At 39.6% G+C, this 12,529-nt stretch overlaps 1 protein-coding gene and 1 non-coding gene across 3 annotated transcripts in view; one reads left to right on the top strand and one right to left on the bottom strand.

Annotated features, from left to right (window-relative positions):
* Positions 1-12,529, top strand: part of pdzrn4 (PDZ domain containing ring finger 4) — a 49,088-nt gene that overhangs the window by 15,022 nt on the left and 21,537 nt on the right. The window lies entirely within an intron of this gene.
* Positions 5,873-5,945, bottom strand: trnak-cuu (transfer RNA lysine (anticodon CUU)). Its single transcript has one exon. It is a non-coding gene; the product is annotated as a tRNA-Lys (tRNA).

Raw genomic sequence — 12,529 nt, 5'->3', positions numbered from 1 at the left:
AACATGCTTCACTGCCTTGTTATTTAGAAACTCATATGAATCAGATATGCAACACATTTTGAGAAACAATGGTCTGATTTAGCGAGTCAGAGTCAAATTCGGCACAGCCCCAGCCACTAATCATCATCCGGCTTATATTATGTTGGTGGCAAACGTGATTAGATATTCACTCAGTCATATTGCAGACATACACTCTACTGCCTGAAATGGTGAATACAGTTTAAGCCTTGATTAAGCTGGGTCGAATGAGGGGTAAATTGCACCACAGTGCGTCTCTCACTTAACTAACCAGCCATGTTTTTGGATGGAAGTATTTTTCATTCCTGGAAGGAGCTCTTCTCGCCCGCTCACAGCTAGTGAAGTGTGAAGTCGTTTTTCTTCCCCACCAAAGGGCGGACCGAGCGAGCTTCATGTGATGAATAATGCTAATGTGTTAGGTGCTTCCAGTGTGCATAAACATGCATCACTTTAAAATGAAATAGGCTAAAATTCGGTAGGAGGAGGGAAAATGTTAAGTTCACACTCTAGGCTTCTTTAGAGGAAAGAAAAAGACTTAATTTTATGCAAAAAGCAGCACATAAATCTTTGATTTTTACTGCTCCCCAGTAAAATGTTTTTACTTCCCAAGCTTTAACACTTTTGCTAATTATGCCCTCTGCATCCAGCTTCCGTCTTTTGGGTTGTTTTTTTTTTTTTTTTGCTTTCAACCACATTTTTGCCCATGTGAATAACTAAGACTCACAGCAAGTCTGCTTCAGTAATGATGCCTACTTCCTGAACATCTCATATTTTATTTAAACATACATACATCACAGACGTCATGGCAAAACAAATATTAAATATCTTGTTGTTAATCGCCAATCAATTAACAAATGATGTTGATATTTTCTTCTGCAAAATCCTGCATAAAAATCTACGTTAGTAGGGTAGATGTTTGTCGCTACTTGCTTCAGTGCTTCAAGCAACAAGAGGCTAATTTCTGTCTCTCAGCTGATAATGAAAATGGTGTCAGTTCCTTGAACCTGTTAAAACCCTAACAATGTTTCTGTATGGCTAACCCATAGCTATGTGGTTGAGTACACACAAGACAATAAAAACAAAAGGGTCCTTGAACGGAACGTGGCCACACTTAAAGGTATGAGGCTGGACAAGTTCTATTTATTTCTTATCCCACATCATTTTTTGAATACTATACATTACATCCTTTAATCCTTAAAAAATAAAGAACACTCATAATACTTAGAAGACTTATTATATTTAAACTTAAATATACTTAGACTTAAAATATTTACTAGTTTCCCTAGTAAAAGTGAGAATCATAACAAAAACAGTGGTTATTGTTCAGTTTATAGAAGAAATGAGTCGACATTGGTTTAGGAGAAATGATTGGCCTGGTTTATGATTAATGCCATAAATATTAAAGTAGAAATGCTGTAATCTGATGACTTGTTTTGCTATTTGAAAAGGGCTTTCAAGGATAAAATTGTGCAAGAAAATGAGGCCGTCTTCTTCTTTCCAGCTGCTTATATCATGGGTTGCTCCAGCAGATCATCTGCCAGCGTCTCACCCTAGCCCCTGCATCTTGTTTTGTCTCACTAACCCCTCTGCTTGTCCTCCTTCACTACATCCAAAATGTGGCTGGGTTTGCATGGTATTTAGTAACTACGTGAAATCCAGACTCAACCTTTTCTAAATTTCAAAATTATGCACATACAGGAGTGTTGTTACATTTTTTTGTACAGAAGTGTTACATGTAACCTCTTTGTGAACTCAACCGTCTGGATGAATTATTAGGGTCTAATCGGTGACCCCGAGAGCCTAATTCAAACTCATTGCTAGTACGTATCAAGGGGCTGGAGGAAGGGGCGCTCTATTGTTAAGCTCAGCTCGCTGGCTGTTGTTTTAATGGCAGATGAGAGATTAATGGCGATCTAATGGCTGTGGGGAGGACTCAGAGCAACAATAGAGTCCTGCTACAGTGCAGCCCTGAGTACATTAGCCAGTCAGAACAGCTATCTGCTATAAACACACACGCGTGAAATGCACACATGAAAATATTCACTTATTCTCCAGGCACCCAGACACATTCATATGTACAGATACACGAGTGAAAATGATTTACACCGCATTTATTGATTTGTCAGTAAAGAAGTTTTGCAGTCATCCATCATCAGTGCATCCCATCTCATCACGAGCAAAACAAACAGAGCTAATTCTCAACCCGGCAACCCCCCAGTGTGACAAAAGGAGGCTAATTTATGCATTGGCGACATGGTGTGCGGGGAATAGGAGCGTGGCAGTGGGGTTGGATGCTCACTCTTGGATCGTGGTAATTGTGATTTGGTTGCTAGGATGTTGAGGGTAATGAATGTCTTGTTGATGCAGTTTGTAATAACCCGTGCCATCCATGGCTGCTTGAGGACACAGAGCCTATTAGTTAAACACAGACACATTGGCCCTGCCATGATGTATGAGCCCACCATCTAGAAGGCATTAGTCATTTTATGAGAGAAAATAAAGCAAACTGCCAGGTTAGAGTAGGTGCTGAATAAGAAGCGAACCTCTTGACTAGGGATGGGTATCGTTTAGGTTTTATCCGATACCGGTGCCAAACCGGTACTTTTGAAACGGTGCCGGTGCTTAAACGGTGCCCAAACCGGTGCTTAAAGAATGGAAAACACAAAATTGGTCCAAAAACCTCTCATGTTCAGCTGTTTTTTTGTAAAAAGATAACAATGTTAGTCTTTTCTGCAGGTATAGGGCATATATGGTATCACTCTGGGCTGGAAGCAGTGCTTAAACAATGGAAAAAACACAAACTTTGTCCAAAAACCTCTCATGTTTAGCTGTTTTCCACTTTTTCTTCGGTCATTTTAGCATTTTTGGCCAGGGTGAAGGGAATATCTGCCATCAAACAAGAAGACAGCCGCATGTAGCTATGATGGTGTTTGCTAGTTCACGTTACATGCATTAATTTAATAACGTGGTTAGCTTACTCAACGTAAATTACACACGAACAACATTAAGCTACTCATGCAGAGAAGAACGGCTGCTGCTGCCATCATCATTTCTGCTACACTGGCAGGGCTAGGTTCATCGGATTTAAAGTGTGACCTCCTTTGACAGTATCAGCTTAAAGCACTTGTTGCAGGCTGCTGAGTTTGCATCTTTTGCTGTGAAGTACAGCCAGACTTTTGACCGTTTTGCCTTGGGCATTTTTAATCTGTAGCTCTGCTCTAAAAGAACGTACGTACCTGGACCCGCCTACTATCCTCGAAACGTAAAATGATTGGCTAGAATCTAAAGTGTATCATTCCATACCAGTTGGTGGCGGTAATGCACCTTTCAGTTGTTTGCCAACCGCCAATAGAAATGTAAGGAAGAAGAAAGTGTATCACAGCTCAGGAAAAAAAAGCACCGAAATAAAGCACCGAAATGCGCGCTGCTTTTCGGTCTGGTTACTACCGTTTATGTCAGAACCGGTGCCATCATGGCACCGGATACCGGTACCCATCCCTACTCTTGACTCTTGCCACTAGCTTTTTTAATCATCAGGTAGAAACTGAATGAAAGTATCTTTTAAATGAAGCTGAAATAGCTTGGATTGTCTCAGGGATGATACAGCAGGAGGCTGTTTTTTGAAACTGTAGCTCACACTCTGTCTTATGAATAAAATATTTTTTTCCCCCAAAACGCACAAAATAAGGCAAATCATGTTTCATTCTAAGGCTGAACCAGTAAGAAGGATCTGTATTCATGAAGCCTAATTGAAAGGAAGCCCCGTCTTGCATATAGAAGTGGTACAAAGAGCAGGAAATGAGATGGTTCTTAATGCATTCCCTGACAGATGATAACCTCTGATTTCCCCCCACTTACATCAGAAAACTGCTGCTTGGGATGACAGTCACAAGTCAACACTCTCTGATGTCTGCGTGCATGTTTTACTGCTGGTGTTGGTACACCGGGCTAGGAAAAGATAGACGTGAGGAGCGAGAGAGGAGAAAACCCTTGAAATACTCGAAAAAAGAACAAAAACAGAAACACAGAGATATGCGGCATCTGTTTATAGCAACTTTGGCTATATAGAATCTATTTTTAACCTTTTAAATCAAATTGAAATATGTAGACAAAAAGACGAGAAAAACACCTAGACTACAAGATAAAGAAAATCCGTCCACTGAAAAGAATCTAACAAATAAAAGTACTGATTATATCATATCAGCCAATATAAATAAAACAGAAGCAAACAACTGCTGTCAGTATTGTATTAACAGTGGGGAGAAATTGTGTGAAACCATCAACAAGTACAATCAAAAGAATATAGAGTACCATACAAATTGTGTACGAGACGACTGATGACAAAAGTTTGTAGGATTTTTTCTTAAAGCTGAATATGATATAAACACAATCCTTTTGTAAGTGGATTTTCTGAACTATTTCTTTATATTCATCCTCCATAGCTGCTCGTCAGTGTTCAAGTGCTATTCGTGACAGTGGGGCTGTAAAAAGATGTGCGCTGATGCTCATGTTGACAGATTTGTGACCCTGTTATTTTTTTGTTTTATTTTTTTTTGTGAGCAGCATTAAACTTCAAATCCTCTCTAAATGACAGTAAATCACAAAGGTATTCAACACCCTTAAAAACTAATTTAGCGTGCACTGATGAGATGCATATTTGAAAAGGTAACACCCATACTTCAAAATGTATCTGTATATGCAAAATCTGTATGCGAGGATAAAGCTACTAACACACTGGAAGCGATTTCCTCTTCGCTTTGAAGTTGACGGCTTGTCGCTTGCAGACAGTCTATGTTTCAGTTGCCAAGGTAACCTTCTAATGTGTTTACTACAAGGTCATATGCTATTCTTCACAATCATTGGTAGTCACGTCACTCGATCACCTGGAAGTAGAGAAAAGTTTATCTTAAGTCACGCCCACTTCCTGTTGCCTGCGCTTTTTTGCCTGTAGTTGCCTTAAAGCCTAATTTGTCTGTTCAGCAGGAAGAGCACTCTACCTACAGAGAAAACTCCCATCTTTTTTTGTCTGTTCAGCAGGAAGAGCACTCTACCTACAGAGAAAACTCCCATCTTATGACCCCCTATGAGCAAGCCCTTAGCGACAGTGGGAAGGAAAAACTCCCTTTTAACAGGAAGAAACCTCCAGGCTCAGGGAGGGGCAGCCATGATCAGCTGGGGGTGAAGGGACGGAGACAGAATTTTTGCTACAGAAAAAAACTAAGAAAAGTGTAGACTGCAGCTCATGTCTCTGCTTTCTGTGCCATATTTATTTACTGTTTGTTTTGATGCTTCTCCCCGTTCCCAGTGAACTCCACTCATGCTCCTTGTCCTATACTGGACCATTTGTCAACCAATCAGCATTCAGCAGATGCATATGGGAGGTGTACTTGGTGAAAACCCCACTCTGCTCAATGGCCAAATGAAAATGCATACGCGAGTGGACACATTTACGGAACCTTAAATTACGCTTCGCAGAATGTCATTCACTTCCTATGGTCTCTGGTCACCACATCACTGTGAAATGCTTCCAGTTTGGATGTAGCTTAAGATTCTTGGTTTCTGTTTGTCAACTGAGCTGAATTAACCAATCTTATTGGAGCAGACTTTAGAGCAAAGATCATGTCAAGAGAAGGTGGAAATGCAAAAACAAAACCATCAGAAAAAGAATACTTTGGAGAATCTCTGAGGACGTTACGTAAAGGATTCGCAGCAGTGAACCATTTATATTGTTTTTAAGACTTGATGTCGCTTCAGCTCTTCATCGACAAACTGCCAATCTTGAATGTCAAAGGGTTTTTTTGGGATTACAAGGGAAAGATGGACCGAACTCTATCTTCCGTACTTAAAACGGTATCGCCCAACGTGGGGATCGAACCCACGACCCTGAGATTAAGAGTCTCATGCTCTATCGACTGAGCTAGCCAGGCTACACCTGTAAACCATTACCAACACTTTCCAAGCGCACTAAGATCCACATGGATCCAAGTGATGTAAATTTGTGAGAGGGAAGGTCTGTGCACACATCCCTGTGCCCATCAGTTTTTCTGAGTGTGCAGACTTGTCTGCAGAGACTTTACATTATACCCTTACAACTGTGCAAGTGCCCCAGGCAGCAGATATACACCAGGATTAACTACAACATCCTTCATGTCTCCAGTTGTCCTTGCCAGTGTCCACAACAGATTGTAACCAAAGGTTAAGTCATCAAGATATGGTTGAAAGATTCCTAGATTGTATAGTTTTTCACAAAATAAATATTATCACAGTTTGCGAAGTCTACAAACTAAGATATGTGCTGAGTTTTGATCCTTCTGGCTTCTTAATGTTTAAAAATGCTAATCAATGCATTTAAAAAAGAAAAAAAACTTGGAACGGAAAAGGAAAAATAAGAAACTGTCTTTTAACTGTCCAAATGAACATGACAGCATATCTTCAGAGCAGAAAACGACATCTTGTTTAAGCACACTTGAGAGGTGACCATGACCCATGTTGAAGGGTTTTCAGTGCAGGATAAGTAGTTGAAGGACAAAAAAAAACAGCCTGTTACTTTCAGCGATTATCATTAAACAGAGACACACGGAAAACGCCAACTTCTGTAGTTTCTGCGAGACCATTTAAAGGACTCGCCGCTGTAGCAACATTTCCACCATTTGCTCCCTGTGAGGCTAAGCTCCAGCAGCAACAAGCCAGCATTGTGAAGAGTGTTTCCTTGAGGAAACACAGTCTAATCTTCAGCGCACAGGCACTGTGATGTGGAAGGGAGTGACCTGAGCGAGCTACTTAACATCCGTCCCCACAGCAGCTTTTTAATCTGTTTTTCATGTTGTCATGCCATCTTCCTCGAGCAGAACTAATTGGTTGTTTTCGCCTGTTATGCAGGAGCCAACTTAGAAAAAAAAATCACTGAAGGACACTTGTAACAACTTGTACGCACACTCACAGGACACGGATGCGATCGCAGGTGCAGACAAGTCCAAGCGGGAATTGCTTGACTCAGTTCGACAAGTAAGGGTCCTAATAAAAGCATTTAGTGAACTCTTAGCTCATCACACACACACACACAAAATGCCCCCCCGCCCCCTTCCCGGTCTGCCTCCCCGTCTGATTTGCATTTTGGTTAACACTCTAATTGCCTCTCATTAAATACCTTGTCACTTTGATTAATTGGTGTGATACAGAAATGTAAAACAGCAGAGCGGTACAATGCATAGTGAACAGTTTCTGATTGGAAAAGACGAACAAGCCCATCTAAAAAAAAAAAAAAAAAGCACTGGGACAATAAACAAAGTAAATAAAGTTTTTTTTTAAAGAATCTGATTTATCCTGAGCTTCTCCTTCTGAAAGAAGGCCGTGCTCTAAATGTTTCAAACCTGAATTGTTTCTGGTTTGGATCAGTGCAACAATACACATTCATCTCTCCATGGACAGCTATTAAGGTGACTATAAGCATGTTAAGGTGCCCTTGAGCGCATCCCCAGCTGCTACAGTTGGTCACAAGCCAAAACAATTGGCCTGAGTTGGTAGGAGTAAGCCATGAAAAACGTGCTTGCCATTTCTAAATAATCAAACATAAAGTTTCCTTTTGTTAGTTGCTTAGACTGAATTAATGATAATAAAGATGGTGGAACAGTTGATAGTTGGGTGATAAGTTTGACTTTAACACACTCTGCAGTCACTCAGTGAGAAAGTGTGAGCGCGCTTTCATTACCTGATGACAAAGGCTAAGATCACTGAAAAAAATTCCTGCTGTGACAGAGAAACAGAAAATACCTTGGAGCAAAAATGTGAGGACCACTCATCCAAACGCCTTCACCCTCGCCAGCACACTTACCAAGTGTGAAGTAGATTGTATGAACAGTGCATGGTGAAGGACAGACACACAAACGCACAGGGACTTCCTCTCTTGCATTTATTTTGCTAACAAAGGAGCTACATGCTCAGCACATATTCTCTGATTAAAAATAATTGCAGCAAAACTCATCTACTTCAGAGAGTCATCGCACTCGGCTTGAAGTTGGCTGTGACCGGGCTGCATTTGAACTTAAGCCACTCTGTCACGTCTAAAAGCTGTACAGATTCTCTAATGGCTTTAAAGTGGCAGCTTTTGCATGCTGTGTTTTTTCTTTTCTTACTTCAGGGCACTTTAAAAGTTTCAAGGAAACTAAACTTGACCATTTAAAGCTCTACTGCTTGATTTTTCATATCACATAAAAAGGCACTCACGCTTTGAAAAAACTGAAGATCACTTGATGAACAAAAGATCACTTGCGATTGGTTTTGAATTTGAGAGAAGACAGTATGTCTTATAGTCAGGCAAGAAAGCAGTGTTGTATTCACCATGTCTGTCAAGGAGAATCGTGAACAGCAAATCATAATCTCCATTTTTAAACTGATATTAATCATTGTAAGAATTGTGTTCTAGTTTAACCAAATTAAAACCTGAAGTAGTTTACAAATTCTACAGCTAAATGCAGTTAACTGTTACCAGGTTCACTTCCAGGCTAAACCTCCAGGTGTATCATATCTCATACATAAATTTTTGAGTCCTCTACATTATTTATGTGAATTTTTCTATTCCTGAAAAATCTGATGTATGCATACAGACACATGCATTGCTACTATAATTAATTATGATTGCAGTTTTAATGGAAATTAAAACTGATGCAATTTTTTAAATTTATTTATCTGATGATTTGATAAAGATACCAGCTTCCCAAAATGTGAATTTACAGGCAATTATTTCATGGTTCAGGCTTTACAGGGTTAACTAACCATAGACTGTATATAAAAGATGGATGTGGCTTGACTGGAAAAAGCTCCATGTGCTTAGTAAACTCTTCTTGAACAAGATTTTCAAGTCTTATTTAATATAACATGGAATTTCTTTTTCGATTCATTAACCATTCAACCCCAACCGGTTGCAGCAGATGGCTGCCCCTTCCGAGCCTGGTTCTGACAGACGTTTCTTCGTGTTTAAAGGGGTTTTTTTTCCATCCTACTTTCCCACAAGTGACAGGCCATCCCCAGATTGTTGGGGTTTAAAATATAAAATGCTTTGAGGTTGCTGTCGTTTTGATTTGGCCCTACATAAATAAAATTGGATTAAAAGGGTTAGGGTGGATAAGCAATGGAGTTAAATGAAAAGCTGTACGAGCGTGCAGGGATGCCTAGTTTCTCAGTAAAATGCACTTGTAACATCTGATTTCAACAGATTAAAATAGCAAAACCAGTAGACCATTAGAACCTTAGACCAAGTGGTCTAAGGTTGGCTGCATCCATTTTTTATATACAATCTATGTATCTGAGGCTTTGCGAAATGAGTCTATATAATGTAAACCTTTAGATGATAATATAACTCAAGGCTTTAGAAAGGCAGATTCAAATAAAGCTTTATTTAATCCCACTCAGATTTGTTCTCCTAGTTTTCCCTGGTTGCTTGTCATACATGCATCACATCTTATTCAGTTGGCCGAGCATATAGCTCACCAGTTGAACAGCCTGTCACTCAAATGTATGAAACCATGAGCTTCTTTGCTTCTGCAGCACTAGGATATATTGCATGTGTTTTATTATTGACTTTTATTATTGAAATGAGACATTTGACAGTGGGCCCTCTCGAATCATCTCAATACAACAAAAGAAGAAAGAGAAATGAGATTTGGCAGATTACCAGGGCACACCACCTGCGTTTCCTTATTCATCACAATATGACAATTTCCATGAATGCAAAAGCAGTCTTGCATGCATTCAGCTTAGGTTCACAAAAATTGCGATCATGATCTGATCGAAAAAACAAAACAAAAGAAAGAAAAAGAAAATACTGCTGGTGTTGAGCTTGCATCTCTTCAGGGGCAGATGAGGTCAGGGTTGAATAAATGGAGGGGGGGGTTCTTTTCAGGAGCTTATTGTTTCGTGGCCCATTGTGAACTTATTCAGTAGAAGATGCTGGTATTATTCAGTCAAACGTGGTTGCAGCAGCCATATCGTAGTGCTGTTTAAAGTCTGTCTGGAGCTAATGTAATGCTGGAATTGTGTGTGTGCATGTCTTCCCTGTGTGTTGGCTTCCATTTGCTCACAATGACACCATATCTGTCAGATTTAGCTGTGAGGCTGAGTGCTTTCCATCTTATCTCTGTGCAGCAAACACAACCATTCAAAAGTACAGCGAGACGCAAGCTCACCCATAGAAACACTTGCTGTTATCGCTTGGCTTTTCTTATCTCTCCTATTGGATTTCAAAAGAGGAAACAACATTTAACCATCTTAGTGGCTAACTGATAAAACCTTTTGACACATTTAAAGGGTGACCAGACATATAGAGAATATTAAATGCTTTAGGCCAGATGCTGTGCTACTTTCAGCCCGCTCTCAAGACATATAACAATCATTTCTTCATCATGGTCCACTAGTAACCCTGTATAGGCAACGGTGTGTGAAATGCCTGCATCAAAGGCAGCAAAATATTACAGACAGCTTGGAAGTGAGGCTTGACAGTACCAAATTCTTTCTAGTCATTAAAGTAAAATATCAAAGCAAATTTTAACATTTCAGACTTGACAAAGAAAGGGACAGCTTACTTATCAGTGTTATCCTAGTCAGTCTAGGATAACACTGATATTCAATTCAATTCAGTTTTTGTTATATAGCATCAAATCATAATTCTGATGATTCTTGATTTGGATGTTAGCATCAGAATTGAGTGTAAACAACATTAAAGGATGGATTCATCTTGCCTTTTATGGGCGTTTCAGGCTGCTACTTGTGGTGTAATGATGTGGCGGATATTTTCTTGGTACACTTTAGACCAGCGGTCCCCAACCCCCGGGCCTCGGACCGGTACCGGTCCGTGAGTCGTTTGGTACCGGGCCGCGAGAGTTGAGGCTCAGGTGTGAAATGTATGGTTTTTAGGGTTTTTATGGTTTTCAGCATTATTTTGTTATCGTTTTTATCGTTAACTCGGTTTTTCCTGGGTCTTTTCATGTGTGTTATGAACAAATCTTCTTTTTTTTCAGTACCGGTACTAGTTTTATTTTGTTGTATTTATCCGTGACACCTTAAAGGCCGGTCCATTAAATTATTGTCGGGCATAAACCGGTCCGTGGCGCAAAAAAGGTTGGGGACCGCTGCTTTAGACCCCTTAGTACCAACTAGACGTATTTTTAGGCACCACACCCTTAGTATTGTTGCTAACCAGGTCCATTCCTTTGAGGTCAAAGTGTAGCTCTCCTGATGACTGCTTTTAGCAGGACCATATGCCATGTCACAAAGCTCAATTGGTTTCTTGCACTTTGCTGAATCTATGTCATCAAGAATTAAGACAGTTCTGGAGACGTATCTGCTGGTCCAACCTATCTGGGAAGACAGCACTAGCTAAAGATAAGCTAAGCTACATTTTCTTTACTAATTACAATTACTCAAAAATCTGCATTGATGCTGTAATGTGTTAAGACATCAGTTTGTTATAGCTACAGACAGCAGATAATTTCAAGCATACTTTATATAAAAAGTACATATTAAAGATATCTTACTAATTACCCAACTATTGCAGAATTAGCAGCAGTAGCAGCATCTGCTACTCTATAGAATTTGTTTGGCAGTGTTAAGCTCCCTTGAAATAAATCATTTAGATATTATATTAGAATTTAGATATACAGATATCTTGATATTTTATTTTATTTCAATTTTCAAAGTTTCAAGTTTTGAAACTTTATTTTTTCTATTCATAAAATGAAGTTTGGAAAATGGTAAACCTTAAGTTCAACTATAAAACGGTCAAACAGTAGGCTTTTGATACTTATTCGACTTACTGATCGACTTATTGCCCACACTGCACTCGCTAAACACCTAAAGAAACACACACATGAACTACAGTATACATAATTCATTCCACTCCAGGTGTAGCAGACCACTTTGGACCTCGACCTTTCGGGAAGAATGTTTGGACAGAAAAGAAGCTTTAGTTTAAGTCTACTGGGAACGCTTTTTATTGGCAATGATAACCTTTAACTTCAGAAGTATATGAAGGCTCTGCTTAGATTGTTGGTTCATTACAGCTGTCCCCATGGGCCCCCTTGAACTGATGCTATTTTTAACACCCTCTTGGAGCTTCTGCGGGTCATATAGATGATGCAATGCTGTAATATTGTCTCTTTGTCACCTTGGTCACAGGAGCATGCTTCAGTAATGAGAAAGGGATCTTGTCATCAAAATGGAATTACTGCTTCATATTGATGGAATCTGCACGCCTATATATGTCTTAATACACCTAGTGCTCATGGATGCACCACTCCCATATATGCTTATTCACACCCCCACACACATACAGATAGAAAGGTAGATGCTGTGACTTCATTAAATTCACAAGTTAAAAACGCATCAACAGCAGGGAGCTGCAAATATGCAAGAAAAAGAAATACATAAATTTACTTTGTGACTCAGAAAATGTCTCCACAGTCCACATCTTAATTGTCTCAAAGCTTTAAAACATTTTTCGAACTTGTCTGCATCTCTT

The sequence above is a fragment of the Neolamprologus multifasciatus genome, chromosome 17 (assembly GCF_963576455.1).
Source record: "Neolamprologus multifasciatus chromosome 17, fNeoMul1.2, whole genome shotgun sequence".
Taxonomy (NCBI): Eukaryota; Metazoa; Chordata; class Actinopteri; order Cichliformes; family Cichlidae; genus Neolamprologus; species Neolamprologus multifasciatus.
Note: the sequence above shows the minus strand (reverse complement) of the source record. Positions and strands in the feature narration are given on the sequence as shown.